The sequence below is a fragment of the Hyla sarda genome, chromosome 1 (assembly GCF_029499605.1).
Source record: "Hyla sarda isolate aHylSar1 chromosome 1, aHylSar1.hap1, whole genome shotgun sequence".
Classification (NCBI taxonomy): domain Eukaryota; kingdom Metazoa; phylum Chordata; class Amphibia; order Anura; family Hylidae; genus Hyla; species Hyla sarda.
In genome coordinates, this window is record NC_079189.1 from 40729002 (window position 1) to 40748584 (window position 19583).

A 19583-nucleotide genomic window follows, 5' to 3' on the forward strand; every position below is an offset into this window, starting at 1 on the left:
TACACCCTCGCTGCTAGGAGACCTCCACTGTACTGTACATACACCCTCACTGCTAGGAGACCTCCACTGTATTGTACATACACCCTCACTGCTAGGAGACCTCCACTGTACTGTACATACACCCTCACTGCTGGGAGACCTGTACATACACCCTCACTGCTAGGAGACCTCCACTGTACTGTACATACACCCTCACTGCTAGGAGACCTCCACTGTACTGTACATACACCCTCACTGCTGGGAGACCTCCACTGTACTGTACATACACCCTCACTGCTGGGAGACCTGTACATACACCCTCACTGCTAGGAGACCTCCACTGTACTGTACATACACCCTCACTGCTGGGAGACCTCCACTGTACTGTACATACACCCTCACTGCTGGGAGACCTCCACTGTACTGTACATACACCCTCACTGCTGGGAGACCTCCACTGTACTGTACATACACCCTCACTGCTGGGAGACCTGTACATACACCCTCACTGCTGGGAGACCTCCACTGTACTGTACATACACCCTCACTGCTGGGAGAACTGTACATACACCCACAATCTTAGTACTCTGTATACCTGGACTAAACATCTTCACATTCCCGCTGCAAATATCCCTAAACCTCCTGTAATAAGATATCTACCTAAAAATAGCGCCCCCTTTCCTCCTCTAAACATGCAGCGTTAGACCCCCTACTCCATACATCCCAGTAAGGAGTCCTTCTCCTTCCTGTGTCCCATTGTTTTGGGACCCCCGCCCCCTCCAGAACTTTGTCACTTCATTCCCTGTAGCTGGGATCCTGCTTTGCCTTGACACATTGCTGAGCTCCTACCCCCTCCCAACCCCCTGCTTGCACTTCTCCTCCCCTGTAGCCTCTCATCCTGCTGGGTGACTGGAGGCAGCATGTTTCCTGTGATGTGACTTCTTCTAGAGATGTGACTCTTCTGCTCCCTTCTCCCTCATCTGTGGTTCTTTTTCAGATGAATCTGCTTTGACCCCAGCACCTTCCCATATACCTGGATGTGAAGCTCTGGAGAACCCTCACAGCCGCCCCCTCATCCATGTAAGTTTATTGGTGGTCTTGGAATACTTGATACTTTAAGTTTTGCGTAAGTTGGGGGACCGGGCTGGTCTCCATATCCCTTTGCCTTGGTCTGGATCAGTGTTTCCCAACCAGGGTGCCTCCAGCTGTTGCAAAACTACAACTCCTAGCATGCCCGGACAGCCTTTGGCTGTCCGGGCATGCTGGGAGTTGTAGTTTTGCAACAGCTGAAGGCACCCTGGTTGGGAAACACTGGTCTGGATGGATGTGACTAGAAAGTGAATAAAGTTCTGCATTGAGAAACACGTAATGCTGTTAATCTACCTTGTAGAGAGGCAGCTGGGCTGAGTTTGCTGGGCACAGCAGTGCTGAGTTAGTTGGACGCAGCAGAACTGAGTATGTTTTAGGCTGCATTCACACCACGTTTTTGCAATACACTTCCCGTATACGTTTTCAATGTGAAAACCGCACGGAACCGTATTGAAAACCGTATGCATTGACTCTCCATTGAGAACCGTATGCCAAAAGATGCATCAGGTTGTGTCCGTTTTGCATCCTGTACGGTCTTGTCAGTTTTTTTTTACCCGTACCCAAAACTGTAGTCTACCATGGTTTTTGGTCCGGGAGAAAAACTGTATTAAACCGTATACGTTTTTTTTTAAACATGGGAGTCTATAGGAACCTTACAGAACTGTATGTGCGTACGGTTCCATCAGGTTTTTACCATATGGCTTTTGACTTTTCAGGTTTTTTTTTCTTGAAATTTCAATGAAACAAGTTAAACTGTATTTATAATGGAGGGAAAAGTTTAAAACGTATACGTTTTTTTTCCATAAAAAACTGATGACTTTTTAAACTGTATACGGTTTTTAACCATATACGGGGTAAAATTTGTACACACGTTTTGATACAGTATAGTCCGGTTTTGAGGAATCAGTTTTTCATCAAAAACCTGATACAGGAAAAAAACGTGGTGTGAATGCACCCTTATCCATTGTGATTTTGCAGTGTGTTCAAGGGTGCATGCACACCACGTTTTTGCAATACATTTCCCGTATCAGGTTTTTCATGAAAAACGGATTCCTCAAAACCTGACTAAACTATGTACAAATTTTAACTCATATACGGTTGAAAACCGTATACAGTTTGAAAAATGATGTCCGGTTGCATCCGTTTTTTAAGAAAAAAACGAATACGTTTTTAAATTTTTACTCCATTTTGAATAAAGTTTCACTTGTTTGATTGAAATTCCAAGAAAAAAAAACCTGTGCAAAGTCAAAAACCGTATGGTGAAAACCGGATGGAATCGTACGCACATACAGTTCTGTACGGTTCCCATTGACGCCTATGTTAAAAAAAAAAACGTATACGGTTTTACGGTTTAATACAGTTTACGGTTTAACGTTTACAGTTTAATACAGTTTTTATCGTTAAGACACTTTCTTGCAATAAAGTTCAGATTGTTTTATTAAAATTCCAAGGACAGTAGGTGTGGTTTTCCATGTGCTAGAAAAAAACAGATCCCAAAAACTTTATGTCACTGTAAACCCGTCCATTTTTCATTGACTTCAATGTTAAAAAAAAACGTATACGGTTTGCGTACGGTTTTTAAACAGGACTCAAATCTGTAGTAGACAGCACTTTTGTGTACATTAAAAAAAAAAAATGCACAAAACCGTACACGGCCATAAACGTGTGCAACCGGATGCTTCTTGTTGCATATGTTTTTGAATGGGATGTCTATGTATACGGTTTTCTATATGGTTGTATACAGTTTTCCTTAAAAAAAAAAAAAAAACATATAGGGGAACTGTATACAGTAGGACGGTAGGTGGGATTTGTTAGTAGCCCCATCTGATCTGACCAATAGCATAACTGCAACGGGAGCCCCCATGTGCCCTAATAGTTACCCTACTATCCTCTTATGCAGTGGTCCCAAAACTGTGGCCCTCCAGATGTTGCAAAACTACAACTCCCAGCATGCCTGGACAGCCAACGGCTGTCCAGGCATGCTGGGAATTGTAGTTTTGCAACATCTGGAGGGCCACAGTTTGGGGACCACTGCTCTTATGGGACACCCCCCCCCCCTATAGTTATGTCCCTGGATCGGACGGGAAAAGTAGCAAAACTCCATGGACCTCTATTATAAGTCAATGCCGATGCAGGTGGAATTTCTTGGCAATATATCGTGTCTTCCTTTATAAACTAAAACCACAATGTAAATGCGACCATAGCCTTAGGATATACTATATTATCTCTATTACAAAGTAACATAAACAATGTTACAAACTCTCCGACTATAACGCTCTGTCTTGCGTGTATACATATATTTACAGTATATATATTTGCATCTGCATCACTGGACTAATACGGCTACTCAAATTTACTATATATATGGGGGGAGATTTATCAAAAGCTGTGTAGTGGAAAAGTTGACCAGTTGCCCATAGCAACCAATCAGATCACTACTTTCATTTTTGAGAGGCTCTTTTAAAAATGAAAGAAGCGATCTGATTGGTTGCTATGGGCAACTGGTCAACTTTTCCTCTGCACAGCTTTTGATAAATCTCCCCCAGGGCTCGTTCACACTGAGTAATTCAAGAGGACTTTACTCTCCTTTTAATTAATTTACATCTTTTAATTAATTTACATCTCCAAATTAACGCACATCTCCTCTGCCCATTGACTTTAATGTTTCTTCTGCTGTCCTGTTTACACTGCGGAAATTCTGCTAGCATAATTCCGACGCTGAACTCCTTTCCGCTTGAAGGATATGTTCACACACTTATCGGAATTTGCGGTGAACAAATCCGCTCAGAAATGACAGTTTTTTTCCGCTCGGACTCTGCGCGGAATCCGGGCGGAATCTGCAAGTAATCTGCGCGGAATCTGCACGGAATTCGCGCTGATTCTGCACAGAAATCAATGCGGAGTTCAGTGCAGCATAGAAGACATTGTAAATTTTTTTTTTGCGGGAATTCCGCGCAATTTCTGCAGGAACTCCGTGGCAATTCGGCGCAAATTCCGCACGGAAGTGTGGTGGCCTGAGAAAAATGTTTACATTGACTTCTATGGAGTTACCATGCGAATTCCGCATGAAGAACGAACATGTTCATTCTTCATGCGGAACGGAATTCAGTGACGGAATTCCGCTAGCGGAAATTCCTCAGTGTGAACTGAGGAGCAGAATTTTCATTACATGCTATGGGGTTTTTCGCTGCTGAATGATTTGGAGAGGAATAAGCGAGCAGAATTACTCACGGAAATTCCTCTCCAAACCCTCAGTGTGAACATACCCGAAGAAAGAACATGTTCATCCTTCAAGAGGAATCCGCGAGCAGAATAGAAGTCAATGGTAAAAAAAAATTCTGCCCAACATTGTTTTCAAGCGGAATTCGAGCGGAATTTAGAAAAGTAGATTAAGTAGCCTCCTCCTCCATTCCTCTTCATTTCCGCATGGAAATTCCATTTGAATTCCTCTCAAATTCCGCCTGAATTCTGCTTGATGGATAAAATGACAGAAGGTAACAATTTCCTGACCGAAATTATTCCTCGTGAAATCCTCAGTGTGAACGCACCCTAATGCCAGGGAGGATCAGGCCAAAGTTTACAGAAAATATAGGGTTGTGTTGAATGAATCCTTATCTGGGCTTATGTGGTTTTTTTAATTTATTTATTTATTTTTTTACAAAATAGACATAAATTACCTAAAATTTCGAGTTAATAAAGTTAATCACTTGGCTGAGGAGTCACAAGAAAGATTTGACGTTACATTATGTTCGACAGGATAAACAATGCTTCTTTGTTTATCAATATAGAGGAAATCATATGACAGTAGACACATTGTTGCACAACTCGGCAAATAAGATGGGTACAAGAAGTAGCGGTCGGGTTGGACTACAATCTGTAGAACCTTGAGGCTACATTCACACTACGGAAACTCCGCCTGGAGATATTTTGGGCAGATATCCCATCAGTGGCAAAGCCGTCACCATCGACCGCAAAGCAGACCGGGCAGATTTTTGCAAAGGCCGGCATTTGAATTTCGGCTGCAGAATTTTCTGCCAGAGAGGAGGGATGAGCCGCTGCCAGAATCCCTTAGCAGCAGCTTCGCATAGATCAGTCGTCTACAACAGTGGCCCTCCGGATGTTGCAAAACTACAACATCCAGCATGTAATGGAGAGAGGAGCCATTGGCTGTCCGGGCATGCTGGGAGTTGTAGTTTTGCAACATCTGGAGGGCCACAGTTTAGAGACCACTGGTATAGATTGAAGGTTCTTGTGAGTAGGGCTCTCCTTTTTGATCTTTGTCCTTATTTGTACCCTAAAAAAGTTCAGCTTAATTTGCTAGCGCTACATAAATAAATTCATATTCGTCTGAGAACAAAAGTTGTTTTTTTAATTTTATGTTATTTTATGTTATTTTATGTTATTTTGTATTTTTGGTGGCTTTTTATAGTTTGTAAAACAGGTCATGAATATGACTTTTATTTATTATAGAGTTGCCCATTTTATTTAGGAGGTGTTTTTTATTCTATTCTTATTCGTCATAAATCAGCGTGTCCGCCGTCTCTCAGTGCTGCGGCGGCCATTTTGGGCCTGGAACATCACAATTCTTTCCACCTCCCTCTGTTCAGTCGGTACCTCCCAGTCACTGAATATGCAAGTTAGCTAGGGATGTTTATACAGAGTCATTGATGGGAGTGTATTATGCCAATGGTGGGTGGTAAGAAAGATTCAGGATATATACGCATAGGAATGATGGGAGATGTAGTCTCAAGCTGCGTGCTCCGACATCCATAAACTGGGAAGCGAGCAGATTTTCAGGCAGGTGTACTAGGGTCGCAGGGAGCTGATTTTTTGGATGATAAAACATTTGGGGGAAGGGGTAAACTGTAATCTATGATTCATTTTAAAGGGGTTATCCAGGAATCGAAAATCAGAGCCAGTTTCTTTCAAAAACCTCTTCCCGTCTGTCTCCAGGTTGGGTGTGGTTCTGCAGCTCAGTTCCATTGAAGTGAATGGAGCCAAGTTGTAAAACCACACCCAACCTGGAGACAGACAGGGAGCGTTTTTTTGAAAGAAATTATCTCTGCTTTTTTATTCCTGGATAACCCCTTTAAGATTCCTTCTGTGTGAAAATCGGTCAGGCAACCACTTCAAAATATTGTTCTAGTTCTAGATAGTTATAGAAGCAGCCAGGAGTGCTTGGCCTAGCTAAAGAGTTAAACAGCTATATAGCTCTGCTACGCCTTCATGAGATGTAGTTAGAATAGACGTGTGTGAAAAATGATCCCCTATACACCCCTCCGCCACATTAGGATATACATTGTTAGACATTTCCTTTTGGGTGTGTTACTGAACCAGACTGTGATATATATATATATATATATATATATATATATATATATACATACACACATGTGCTCCCTAAGCATGAGATGGCACAGTTACTAATAAATAACCTCACAATCCATATATCTGGATGACACCTGCACTGTATTATTCTGCTATATACAAATGCTCTTAAAACTAGTTGTAGGGGCAGATGTTGTAGCCCAGGGGCAGATGGTGTTAACCCCTAAATGTTTGTGACGCCAGGGTGTGGTTTTACCGAGAACCACCCGAACGGTAGCACCGCTAGTCCTAGTTAGGCTGGGCAAATAATAGTCCAAGGCCAGGTCAAGGTTAATGGTAGCTTTACTGAGGTAGATAGATGGTACAGTCTTTACAGCTAGGCCAGGATCCCAGAGAGGTGACCAGTAACACAGGGGACCTCGCAGCTTGCTGGGACTTGCAGTGACTTTGACAGACTTTAGGACAGCCACGCTGACTATAATAGACTTGACTTGACTGAAGATAGTGACAGCGGACAGAGATGACTTGACTTACTGACTTGTGGCTGTAATTTAGGCTTGAGGCCTCCAGATGTGCTGGACACTGGCTCTGAAACGTCTGGACTGGACTTGACCTCAGGGCTAGCTGCGGGTCATCTGGTCACCTGGTGCTCTCTGGGAAACAAAACATGTGACTTTAACATGTGACAACCATTATCATGTGATCAATAACCATGTGACCATATCAAAGTTCCTTTACAAATAATATACAACTATACAAATTATAGGGGTACAATGCAGGTGAGGCCTGGGGACATGCAGGGACTCAAGCTGATAGGACTGTGGGATGCATAGCCCATACCGGGACATCACACCTGTATACATGCAATATCCGTCTGCCCTACCTCCGTTTAGACTGACAGCTATGTCTCCTAATACCCCCTATAGACGTGGTTGAGCATTCATGTACTTTGAATGGGAAGAGGAGTGTGGTGGGGGCTTATCTTTAACCCCTTAAGGACCTGCCTGCTGATATCGTTCAGCAGGCATCCCGTGCAAATGCCGTGGGGGGGTCATCAGTGGGGGGTCCAGCCAATAGCAGACGGCAGGGGAGGGGTTAACTGCATCTTCTTGCAGCTCTGCCCGTCAACTGAGTTCAGTCAGCGGGCAAAGCTGCTCGAAGGTGCCAGGGACTCCCGCTCTGTGCGATCAGAGCCCCCTCAGGGAAGAAGATCTGCAGGGACAGAGCAGGGAAAGAATACACTCCAGGGCAAGGTAGGAGTGAGTGTAAAAAAGTAAAAAAAATGAATAAAAATCCCCCCCCCCCCCGACCCCCTAATAGGTCCCCAAGGGTCCACCACAAATTTTTCAGTGTGACCCGGGCCCTATTAGGGGTTCAGGGCGCTGCATTTGCCCCCCCCCCCCACTGTTTTTTGGTGCACAAATTTTTTTCCTTCCTTATATAACGGTGGGTGATTTCTAATCACACACCATTATATCTAATAGTTACACCAAGCACTCATACATACATACATACATACATACTACATACATCCCCCACCCCCCCACCCCACACACTGTCTGATCAAATTCTGAAGCCATATAGCGCCATGCGGAAAACACGTGTATGGTACAAGAAAGTTGAGGTCTATTTGGTACAGGTTGCCATGTACAACTCTTTTGTACTGTACCAGAACGCTGGCAGCACTGGGACATTCCTCCAGTTCCAAGAAGAAGTCCTAAAGGTCCTGATCTTTGCTGACCGGGAAAGAGCAGGCCGGACTTCCCAAGGAACTGGAGTAATAGGTGCCAGGATCGTCCCAGGCCAACACTTTCCAGGTGAAGTCCCCCACACTGGAAAGAAGGGACCATCCCAGAAAAAATGCAGAGTGTGTCACAGGAGGGGGATACGGAAGGACACCACCTATCAATGTGACACTTGCCCCCGATCATCCGGGCCTCTGCATTAAAAACTGCTTCAGGGAGTATCACACTTCCATGCGATACTAAATTTTCCCTTTTCATTTTAATTTTCCATAATTTGACCCCAATGTACCAAGTCCAGAGTACATTCCAAATTTTAACCCCATAAAACCACTAAATTGCCCCAAAAAAAATTTCAGCAAAAAATAAGATAAAATAAACTGATAAGACCTCTGGGGGGATTTTTTTAAAAAAACGGGTTATGGGTCACTGAGTCACTATCATCGGGGACTTTTTATGTTGCCTCAAATGCGCAGCGCTCTCTCTCCACCTGAGCGGGGTGCGTATTTGAGGCAACAGGTTAGGGACGGCTACACACATCACATTCCCAGAATGATGATTCAGAGCATAGGGTTTGGGGTGGCCATATTCTTTAGTTTTGGCTATGCTCTGGGTCATCATTCTGGGAACATAACCTGTTTTATAATTTTATATCCCACTGTACCCCATTTTAGTAACTTACCCCATGTAACGTTTATTAATTACCTCATGTAATGCCCCTTGAGGGGGGGTCCCACTGCTCTGGCTACACAGGCAGCGATTTTGAAGCTCAAGGCCCCTGACTTCACTCCCATTTCAGCAAAATTTGCAAACGTGACTCCTTCTCTTCTGAGCATTGTAGTGCGCCCGCAGTGCACTTGATGTCCACACATGGGGTATTATCATACTCAGAAGAGATGGGGTTACACATTTTGGGGGGCATTTTCTCGTATTACCCCTTCCAAAAATCAAAAATTTGGGGAAAAAACTTCATTTTAGTAAAAAAAAAAAAATAATAATAATTTACACATCCAAAGTAGTCAAACACCTGTGGCGTGGTAAGGCTCACTGGACCCCTTGTTACATTCCTTGAGGGGTGTAGTTTCCAGAATAGTATGCCATGTGTTTTTTTTTTTTTTTTTGCTGTTCTGGCACCATAGGGGCTTCCTAAATGCGACATGCCCCCCAAAAACCATTTCTGCAAAATGTGCGTTCCTAAAGCCAAATGTGACTCCTTCTCTTCTGAGCATTGTAGTGCGCCCACAGTGCACTTGACATCCACACATGGGGTATTACCATACTCAGAAGAGATGGGGTTACACATTTTGGGGGGCATTTTCTCCTATTACCCCTTGTAAAAATGTAAAATTTTGGGGAAAACCAGCATTTTAGTGAAAATATATATTTTTTTCATTTACACATCAAACTTTAACGAAAAGTCATCAAACACCTGTGGGGTGTTAAGGCTCACTGTATCCCTTGTTACGTTCCTTGAGGGGTGTAGTTTCCAAAATAGTATGCCATGTGTTTTTTTTTTACTGTTCTGGCACCATAGGGGCTTCCTAAATGCGACATGCCCCATAAAAACCATTTCAGCAAAATGTGCTTTGCAAAAGCCAAATGTGACTCCTTCTCTTCTGAGCATTGTAGTGCGCCCGCAGTGCACTTGACGTCCACACATGGGGTATCACCATACTCAGAAGAGATGGGGTTACAAATTTTGGGGGTAATTTTCTCCTATTGCCCCTTGTAAAAATGTAAAATTTGGGGGAAAACCAGCATTTTAGTGAAAAAATTTTTTTTTTTCATTTACACATCCAACTTTAACGAAAAGTCGTCAAACACCTGTGGGTTGTTAAAGCTCACTGTACCCCTTGTTACGTTCCTTGAGGGGTGTAGTTTCCAAAATAGTATGCCATGTGGGTTTTTTTTAACTGTTCTGTCACCATAGGGGCTTCCTAAATGCGACATGCCCTAGAAAAACTATTTCAGCAAAATGTGCTTTCCAAAAGCCAAATGTGACTCCTTCTCTTCTGAGCATTGTAGTGCGCCCGCAGTGCACTTGATGTCCACACATGGGGTATTACCATACTCAGAAGAGATGGGGTTACAAATTTTGGGGGGCATTTTCTCCTATTACTCCTTGTAAAAATTTTAAATTTGGGGGAAAACTAGCATTTTAGTGAAATTTTTTTTTTTTATTAACACATCCAACTTTGACATGAAGTCGTGAAACACCTGTGGGGTGTGAAGGCTCACTGTACCCCTTGTTATGTTCCTTGAGGGGTGTAGTTTCCAAAATAGTATGCCATGTGTTTTTTTTTGCTGTTCTGGCACCATAGGGGCTTCTTAAATGTGACATGCCCCCCAAAAACCATTTCAGAAAAACTCACTCTTCAAAATTCCATTGTCGCTCCTTCCCTTCTGAGCCCTCTACTGCGCCTCTACTGAACACTTGACATACACATATGAGGTATTTCCTTACTCGAGAGAAATTGGGTTACACATTTTAGGAAGATTTCTCTCCTTTTACCCCTTGTAAAAATTCAAAAACTGGGTTTCCAAGAACATGTGAATGTAAAAAATGAAGATTTCGAATTTTCTCCTTTACTTTGCTGCTATTCCTGTGAAACAACTAAAGGGTTAACACACTAATTGAATGTCATTTTGGATACTTTGAAGGGCGCAGTTTTTATAATTGGGTCATTTGTGGGGTATTTCTAATATGATGGCCCTTTAAATCCACTTCAAAACTGAACTGGTCCCTGAAAAATTTATATTTTGAAAATTTTGTAAAAAATTGGAAAATTGCTGCTGAACTTTGAAGCCCTCTGGTGTCTTCCAAAAGTAAAAACTCGTCACCTTTATGATGCAAACATAAAGTAGACATATTATGTATGTGGATCAATGTATAATTTATTTGGAATGTCTATTTTCTTAAGGCCCTTAAAGGGGTTATCCATGAAAAAACTTTTTTTTATATATCAACTGGCTCCAGAAAGTTAAACAGATTTTTAAATTACTTATATTAAAAAATCTTAATCCTTTCAGTACTTATGAGCTGCTGAAGTTGAGCTGTTTTTTTTCTGTCTAAGTGCTCTCTGATGACACGTGTCTCTGGAACTGCCCAGTTTAAAAGCAAATCCCCATAGCAAACCTCTTCTACTCTGCTCTCTGCTGACATCGCTGCTTGTCTCGGGAACTGCACACTGTTGCCAGACAGAAAACAACAACTCAACTTCAGCAGTTTATAATTATTGAAAGGAGTAAGATTTTTTAATAGAAGTAATTTACAAATCTGTTTAACTTTCTGGAGCCAGTTTATATAAAAAAAAGTTTTTTCATGGAATACCCCTTTAAGGCCATGGAGAGCATGGTGAGCATGGTGGCTCAGTGGTTAGCACCGTTTTCAAATTTGATGAGCTCGATGATAATCTATACATCATAGACGTCATGTGTTCTAAAACCACTAGATGAATTTCCACTAATAATGGTGAATTAGTCATATGACTAAAATGTTCTGCCTGGCTCAACCCCATGCCAATAATAATCTCCTTTCAACTCCACAATGCTGCTCTTGTCCTTCCCAGTCTTCCCCGCACATTACACAGGGCCACTTGTGTGTGAGGTGGAGCAAGTGAACTTCATATGTTGTGCGCTTGGATCACAAGGGCGCGTGACCTATAATGACCTCCGGCTGGTTCCTCAGCCTATTCTGAATACACAGTCCAATGCCCCTCACTGCTTTCATGTTTGTGTAATGGTTTATAGCAAGAACCCTGCAAACGCCTGTGTACCGGTGCTTTCTGGTAGATGCACATGACAAATGAGAAAATAAATAAACATAAAGGGGGAGATTTATCAAAAACTGCAGAGGAAGAGTGGTGCAGTTGCCCATGGTAACCAATCAGATGGCTTCTTTCATTTTTAAAGAGACCTGTGAAAAATGAAAGAAGCGATCTGATTGGTTGCCATGGGCAACTGCACCACTCTTCCTCTACACAGGTTTTTATAATTCTCCCCCAAACTGTATACTTTCCGTATTGGACGTACACCCAAAAGATCCCTGTCTACTGCTACTTATAGACATTAGCCGTGTCGTGTCTATGGCCACTGTTACTATTGTTTTGCCTTCTGTATGAAATTGTGATTTGAGGAGATTTTACTTTATTGTTGCGGCGCAGCGTTCTCCTCTCTGCAGCGCCCCGGTCAGACCCGCTGACCGGGAGCGCTGCACTGACATTCGCGATGGGGATGCGATTCGCATAGCGGGACGCGCCCGCTCGCGAATCGCATCCCAAGCCACTTACCCGTCCCGGTCCCCGGCTGTCATGTTCTGGCGCGCGCGGCTCCGCTCTCTAGGGCGCGCGCGCCAGCTCTCTAGGATTTAAAGGGCCAGTGCACCAGTGATTGGTGCCTGGCCCAATCAGTCTAATTAGCCTCCACCTGCTCCCTGTGTATATTACCTCACTTCCCCTGCACTTCCTTGCCGGATCTTGTTGCCTTGTGCCAGTGAAAGCGTTTAGTGTTGTCCAAAGCCTGTGTTCCAGATCTTCTGCTATCCACATTGACTACGAACCTTGCCGCCTGCCCCGACCTTCTGCTATGTCTGACCTTGCCTCTGTCTAGTCCTTCTGTCCCACGCCCTCTCAGCAGTCAGCGAGGTTGAGCCGTTGCCGGTGGATACGACCTGGTTGCTACCGCCGCAGCAAGACCATCCCGCTTTGCGGCAGGGTCTGGTGAAAACCAGTAGCAACCCTAGAACCGGTCCACCGACACGGTCCACACCAATCCCTCTCTGACACAGAGGATCCACATCCAGCTAGCCGAATCCTAACAATTGTATGAAGACGTCTTCTTACAGGACTCAATTTTATGTGGGGGGGCCCTAAATAGTGGACGAAGCATAAGTGCCATAGTGAAGACGGTTTCTCGTATGGGTGTGGCCAGCTTTACAATGCTTTGGTTCTTAGGGGAGGTAATAGTATATGCTTCTGGCTATGACCAGGTAGGTTCTCCCTTACAGTCAATTACTGGAGGTGTAAAGCTGGCCATACAGCCAAAACCAAGGATTTAAAGGGGTACTCTGCACGCTGTTCCGAATGCTGGAGCCGGTGCCGGGAGCTCGTGATGTCATAGCCCCTTCCCCTCATGACATCACACCCCGCACCCTCAATACAAGTCTATCGGAGGGGGTGTGACAGCCACCACGCCCCTCCCATAGACTTGCATTGATGGGGCGGGGCTATGACATTACAAGCTCCCGGCGCCGGCTCCAGTGTTTGGAACAGTTTGTTCCAAACAATGAGTAACTGAGTACCTCTTTAAGGCCCCAATATAGTTTAGACGTATTTTGGCCAAACCAGAACCAGCTAATCATCTTATGTATATAGGGCCTGCTGATTCTCCCCCTCCCACAGATGATGTTGAGGGAGAAGGATCAGGCCTGTTGGATTTCAACAGCCCTATCCTTCTGTTCTTGGGGAGATAAGCCACTACTAGTAGAGTCTGGCAGAAGTTTGAAGTTGTACTCCAGTGAAAAACATTTTTTATTTTTTTTAATCAACTGGTGCCAGAATGTTAAACAGATATGTAAATTACTTCTATTAAAAAATAGTAATCCTTCCAGTACTTATCAGCTGCTATATGCTCCACAGGAAGTTGTGTAGCTCTTTTCTGTCTGACCACAATGCTCTCTGCTGACACCTCTGTCTGTCTCAGGAACTGTCAAGAGCAGGAGCAAATCCCCATAGCAAACCTATCCTGCTCTGGACAGTTCCTGAGACAGACAGAGGTGTCAGCAGAGAGCACAGTGGTCGGACAGAAAATTTCCTCAGTAGCATACAGCTGCTAAGAAGTACTGGAAGGGTAAAGATTTTTTAATAGAAGTCATTTGCAAATCTGTTTAAAGGAAAACTGTCTCTTGTCTTTTCCTGCACTATCCACAGGTACTGGTGGATAGTGCGGGAGACGCTGATTAAAACGAGCCCTTGCTTGTCCGGATCTGCCCCGCAGTTCTCCTGCAATTGTAGTTTTATTATCTGTTGAAATCTTCCTGTAACTGGCACGGGCGGGGCTTCTGCGCTTAACTGGCACTGACGTCAGCGCCGCTTATGAATATTCATCCCCCCTCCCTCCCTCCAGCCCTCCCTCTCTTTGCCACTCCTAACTGGGGGGAGGGGGGATGAATATTCATAAGCGGCGCTGACATCAGTGCCAGTTAAGCGCCGAAGCCCCGCCCGTGCCAGTTACAAGAAGATTTCAACAGATAATAAAACTACAATTGCGGGAGAACGGCGGCGCAGATCCGGACAAGGTAGGGCTCGTTTTAATCAGCGTCTCCCGCACTATACACCAGTACCTGTGGATAGTGCAGGAGAAGACAAGAGACAGTTTTCCTTTAACTTTCTGGCACCAGTTCATTTAAAAAGAAAAAAATTCCACTTGTGTACCCCTTTAAAAAGAAAATAACTTCCTCTGGAGTATACAGCAGCTAAGAAGTACTGGAAGGATTATGATTTTTAAATAGAAGTAATTTACAAATCTTTTTAACTTTCTGGCACCAGTTGATTTAAAAAAAAAATGTTATTCACTGGAGTACACCTTTAATCCAACCCCGTTGACGAAGTGTTGTTGGGTCTGGGTATTTAAGCTCCCAGCCACTTTTATGGTCTCCTTATCGGCACCCATGGACAGCATGGTGGCTCAGGGGTTATTATAGGACACACAACTCTCCTTGTTTATGAGAAATATCAGTGACAACGCGTTTTGAGGGTCAGTTAACCTGCAGACAATAAGCTGCAGGTTATTTGTTCATGAAATTCTTCTGCTGTTCCCATACTGATAACCTCATATGTGAGTCATAGAAGCCTAATACTGTGCAATTGTACAGAACATTTCATTCCACTTCCTGTCCTTGGTCAAGCAGCCTCTGCTAGACGGCTCATCTGTGGTTTGATGGTTACAAGGCGCGTAGACTGGGGCTATTCTACAACTTAGACAAGCAATGCATTCAACTCCACAAACCATGATATCTGTTAAATACAAAATATAATATGTACCAGAAGGCATATCTTTTCATTCCTTTAAAGGGGTACTCCGGCGCTTAGACATTTTATCCCCTATCCAAAAGATAGGGGATAAGATGCCTGATCGCGGGGGTCCCGCCGCTGGGGACCCCTGTGATCTTGCACGCCGCACCCCGTTTATAATCAGTCCCCGGAGCGTGTTCGCTCCGGGTCTGATTACCGGCGACCACAGGGCCACTGGCGTGTGACGTCACGCCTCCGCCCCCGTGTGACGTCACGCTCCGCCCCTCAATGCAAGCCTATGGGAGGGGGCGTGACAGCTGTCACGCCCCCTCCCATAGGCTTGCATTGAGGGGGGCGGAGCATGATGTCATACGGGTGCAGAGCCTTGACGTCACAACGCTCTGGCCCCGTGATCGACAGTAATCAGACCCGGAGCGAACACACTTCGGGGACTGATAATAAACGGGGGGGGGGGGGGGGCGTAGTCTAAGGGGATAAGATGTCTAAACGCCAGAGTACCCCTTTAATGCAACAACTATTAGTCATGTGTGTAGCTTGAAATGAATGGTAAGAAGAGATATTGTAATCCTGTTTACATTGTTTACATCTGCACAAATTCCATTGTGTTACTGAAACACAGTTATGTAGAAACCATGCAGAGAACACAAGTTAAAGGAGTTTTCTAGGGCATTTACATTGATGGCAAATCTTCACGATAGGTGATCTGTTTGGTGTGGGGCCAACACACGGCACCCCCGAAAATCAGCCGTGGCTCTGGCATATACAAAATGAATACGATCAGAAGCAGATTGGTCTGTTTATTGTTTAGTGGAAGTGCCAGGTTATTGCAGTTTACCTTCCCTTAAAGGGGTACTCCGCCCTTAGACATCTTATCTCCTATCCAAAGGATAGGGAATAAGATGTCTGATCGCGGGGTTCCCACCGCTGGGGACCCCCGCAATCTCGGCTGCAACACCCCAGACATCCGGTGCACAGAGCGAACTTTGCTCCGTGCTGGTTGACTGTCGATGCGGTCGTCACGCCCCTCCCGTAGACTAGCATTGAGGGGGCGTGGCCATGACATCATGAGCGGGGCACGGTTGTGATGTCATCGCATGGCTGTGATAGTGGGGATCGGGGATAAGATGTCTAGGAGCAGAGTACCCCTTTAAAGTAAATGTAAGCTGTAACGAGTCTCCTAGGACTGTATCCACCTTTTCCAGCCCACCGGAGCACCTGAAAGCTGAACTAATTTACGCAGGAAAATTCATCAACTGCCGAGCCGAGAAGTTCGTGACGAATCGAATTTACTGTAAATTCGCTCATCTCTACCAGCAACCTTAGTGGGAACTGCAGGATCTGTGTCGTAGAACTACTGGTGGCCATCTTCTCAGAAGACATATAGACCACCTGAGAAGTGGAGTAATGGATATCACCTTCTATTGAAAGTAATCCTAACCCTAAGGCTATCTTCACATCTACGTTCCATTCTAAAAAGCTGGCTGTGGATTTTTGGCAGTTTTGTATATTATGCACAGAATTTGAGCAGAATTTATGCAGGCTTTCTTGTCTTCAGTGAACAGATTCTGTCCTTAATAGACTTCCTTGGAATTCCACAAAATTTAAAGATGGGTTCAATGTTCTTACAGATTACAGAATACAGAATGCAAAATTTCAGCAGCGGAAATTCTGCCATGTGAATGGGACAGCGGAATTCCCATTCAACATTCAACACAATGGAGGGAGTTTATGATTCGTTCTAACTTCCCCCGCCTTTTTTTTTGCCGTTTTTTGGCACAGTGATTGTTTGCACCAAAGTTTTGCAACTTTTCATTTACCGTATTTTTCGTCCTATAGGACGCACCGGCGTATAAGACGCACCCAATTTATAGGTGCAAAATCTAAAAAAATAAAGATTTTGAACCCAATAGTGGTCTTCAAACTGCAGACCTCCAGATGTTGCAAAACTACAACTCCCAGCATGCCCGGGAGTTGTAGTTTTGCAACATCTGGAGGTCCGGAGATTGAAGACCACTGCATAGGAGGTAATACTCACGTGTCCCCGCCGCTCCGGACCCGTCACCGCTGCCCTGGATGTCGCTCCATCGCTGTCACCGTGTCCCCGTCGCTCTGGAACGTCTCTGCTGCCTGCCAAGTATCCTCGCTCTCCGTCGCCGTCATCACGTCGTTACGCACGCCGACGCACGTATGCGACGACGTGATGACGAGGAAGGAAAGCGCCGGCCGTACAGGGAATCTCGGCCATACAGGAGGCAAGTAAGGTCCCTCCCGGTGTCCTGTAAGCACTAACCCGGCTATTCAGTCTGGCTGTTCGGGACCACCACGGTGAAATCGCGGCGGTCCCGAACAGCCCGACTGAACAGCCGGGTTAGTGTCACTTTCCCTTCAGATGCGGCCGTCAGCTTTGATTGCCGCATCTGAAGGGTTAATACAGGGCATCACCGCGATCGGTGATGTCCTGTATTAGCCGCGGATCCCGGCCGTTGATGGACGCAGGGACCGCCGCAATAGGGGTGTATTCGCCGTATAAGACGCCCAGTTTTAGGGAAGAAAAAGTGCGTCTTATATGGCGAAAAATACGGTAATTTGGTGCGGGTACACTGTTTCCACCACACAGATTAATGGGGTGAAAAGACGTTCACCTACACAACTCTTGATGAATCCCCCCCCAATGTGCATTATAATTTCCAAGCTTAATTTTCAAGCGAAATTCCGTTTGGAAACATAGCCTAAGGCACTCACAGTTCAAAGAGGTGCCCTACATCCCACTGACCCTCCTCTTATCCAACTAGAGGAACAATCGTCTCCACCATCAGATGTGTCTGAGGATAATAAAACACATATAAAGGACACTGCAAATGAGACTATTTCTTCACGTTCACGTAACTGTCCAAAATGGGTTATTCATCGGCACCATTATTTACATAGTTTCCTTATCTTAGGCTAGGTTCAGATGGCCGTTTGCATCCGACCCGTCAAGGGTCTGATCTGCTCTTTTTTTTTTTAACCAATCGGACCCTAAAACGGGTCGGATGCTAATGGCTACTACTTTTTCTCCACTATTTTTTCTCCACTAAACTCCCGTCCTTCTTGCTGGATTGCCGACGGAACTCTGAATAGCGGAGTCCGAAGGCAATGTGAACGAGGCCTAAGAGGGGAGGATTGTTATGCACGAAACATTATGTCTGTCAATGGCACCATAACTAAGAGGCTCTAACAAATAAGTAAGGTCCTGTCCGATATTTTTATCATAAAAAAAAAAAAAAGAATTGTTGGTTTTCTTCAGTCTCTATTCTGTAAAGACTTTTACTATTGTCGTTGAATCGTTCCAATCTTCAATTATAGTTAATTATTAGATGTAACAGCAACAATCAGAATAACAACAGCAAATTACATAAAATTACATAACACTATGGCATGTATAATAACCCGGCAGTGTGATAAAGGTGGAGAAGCATTGCTTTAAGGATAAATATAGTTTTGACTGGTGACCGTGTGAATGGAAAATGCTTAGTAGTGGAAAGCATGCCTTGTGCAACCTCCCGAGCAGCACAGATGTAGCACTGGTGTATGGGACATTGCTGAGCTGTGCGAATTTCTGCACTTTACTATCAAAATGTTTATAGAAGAAAATGTTCTTTGCTCCTTGACCCTGGGATTCTATGCCGCACACTTCTGCCTTAAAGGCCATTAAGATAAGAACCTCAGTTCATGGTTCACTTACAAGGAGGTTATTATCATTATTAAATTCTTAAAGGCAATTAACATGGTAAAGGAGTGTACCTGTCGTTTTCATAAACTTTTTATATAATGTAGATAATACTATTATTTGTATATTTGTAATATACATTGGTTAAAAAATGTTTATATTTATGGGTTACAAAAACAAACGCTGTACGTGCAGCCTTTGCCTGTGTGTCTCTGTGAGGAGACCAAATACAGGAAGTGTGGGCGGGACAAGTGGGGCTCTGTGCAGGCTCCTGGCTGTGTGAGCCAGGAGCATGTCTCTGAGCCTCAGTGCACAGAGCCCTGCTTGTTCTCACTGCACAGAGCCCTGCTTGTCTGCAGTGCACAGAGACCAGCTTGTCCGCAGTGCACAGGGCCCTGCTTGTAATCAGGGCACAGAGCCCTGCTTGTCCTCAGTGCACAGAGCCCCGCTTGTCCTCAGTGCACAGAGCCCCGCTTGTCCTCAGTGCACAGAGCCCCGCTTGTCCTCAGTGCACAGAGCCCCGCTTGTCCTCAGTGCACAGAGCCCTGCTTGTCCTCCGTGTACAAAGCCCTGCTTGTCATCAGGGTACAGAGCCCTGCTTCTCCTCAGTGTACAGAGCCCTGCTTGTCCTCAGTGCACAGAGCCCGGCTTGTCCTCAGTGCACAGAGCCCTGCTTGTCCTCTGTGCACAGAGCCCTGCTTGTCC

General features: G+C 44.7%; 1 protein-coding gene across 1 annotated transcript in view; it reads left to right on the top strand.

Annotated features, from left to right (window-relative positions):
• Window positions 1-786: 786 nt before the first annotated feature.
• The window catches only part of ST3GAL5 (ST3 beta-galactoside alpha-2,3-sialyltransferase 5), a 111237-nt gene continuing 92440 nt past the window's right edge, over window positions 787-19583 (top strand). The window contains exon 1 of the mRNA XM_056554439.1: window positions 787-1059. The gene's annotated coding sequence lies outside the window, so the exon portion shown is untranslated. The remainder of the gene's footprint in view (window positions 1060-19583) is intronic.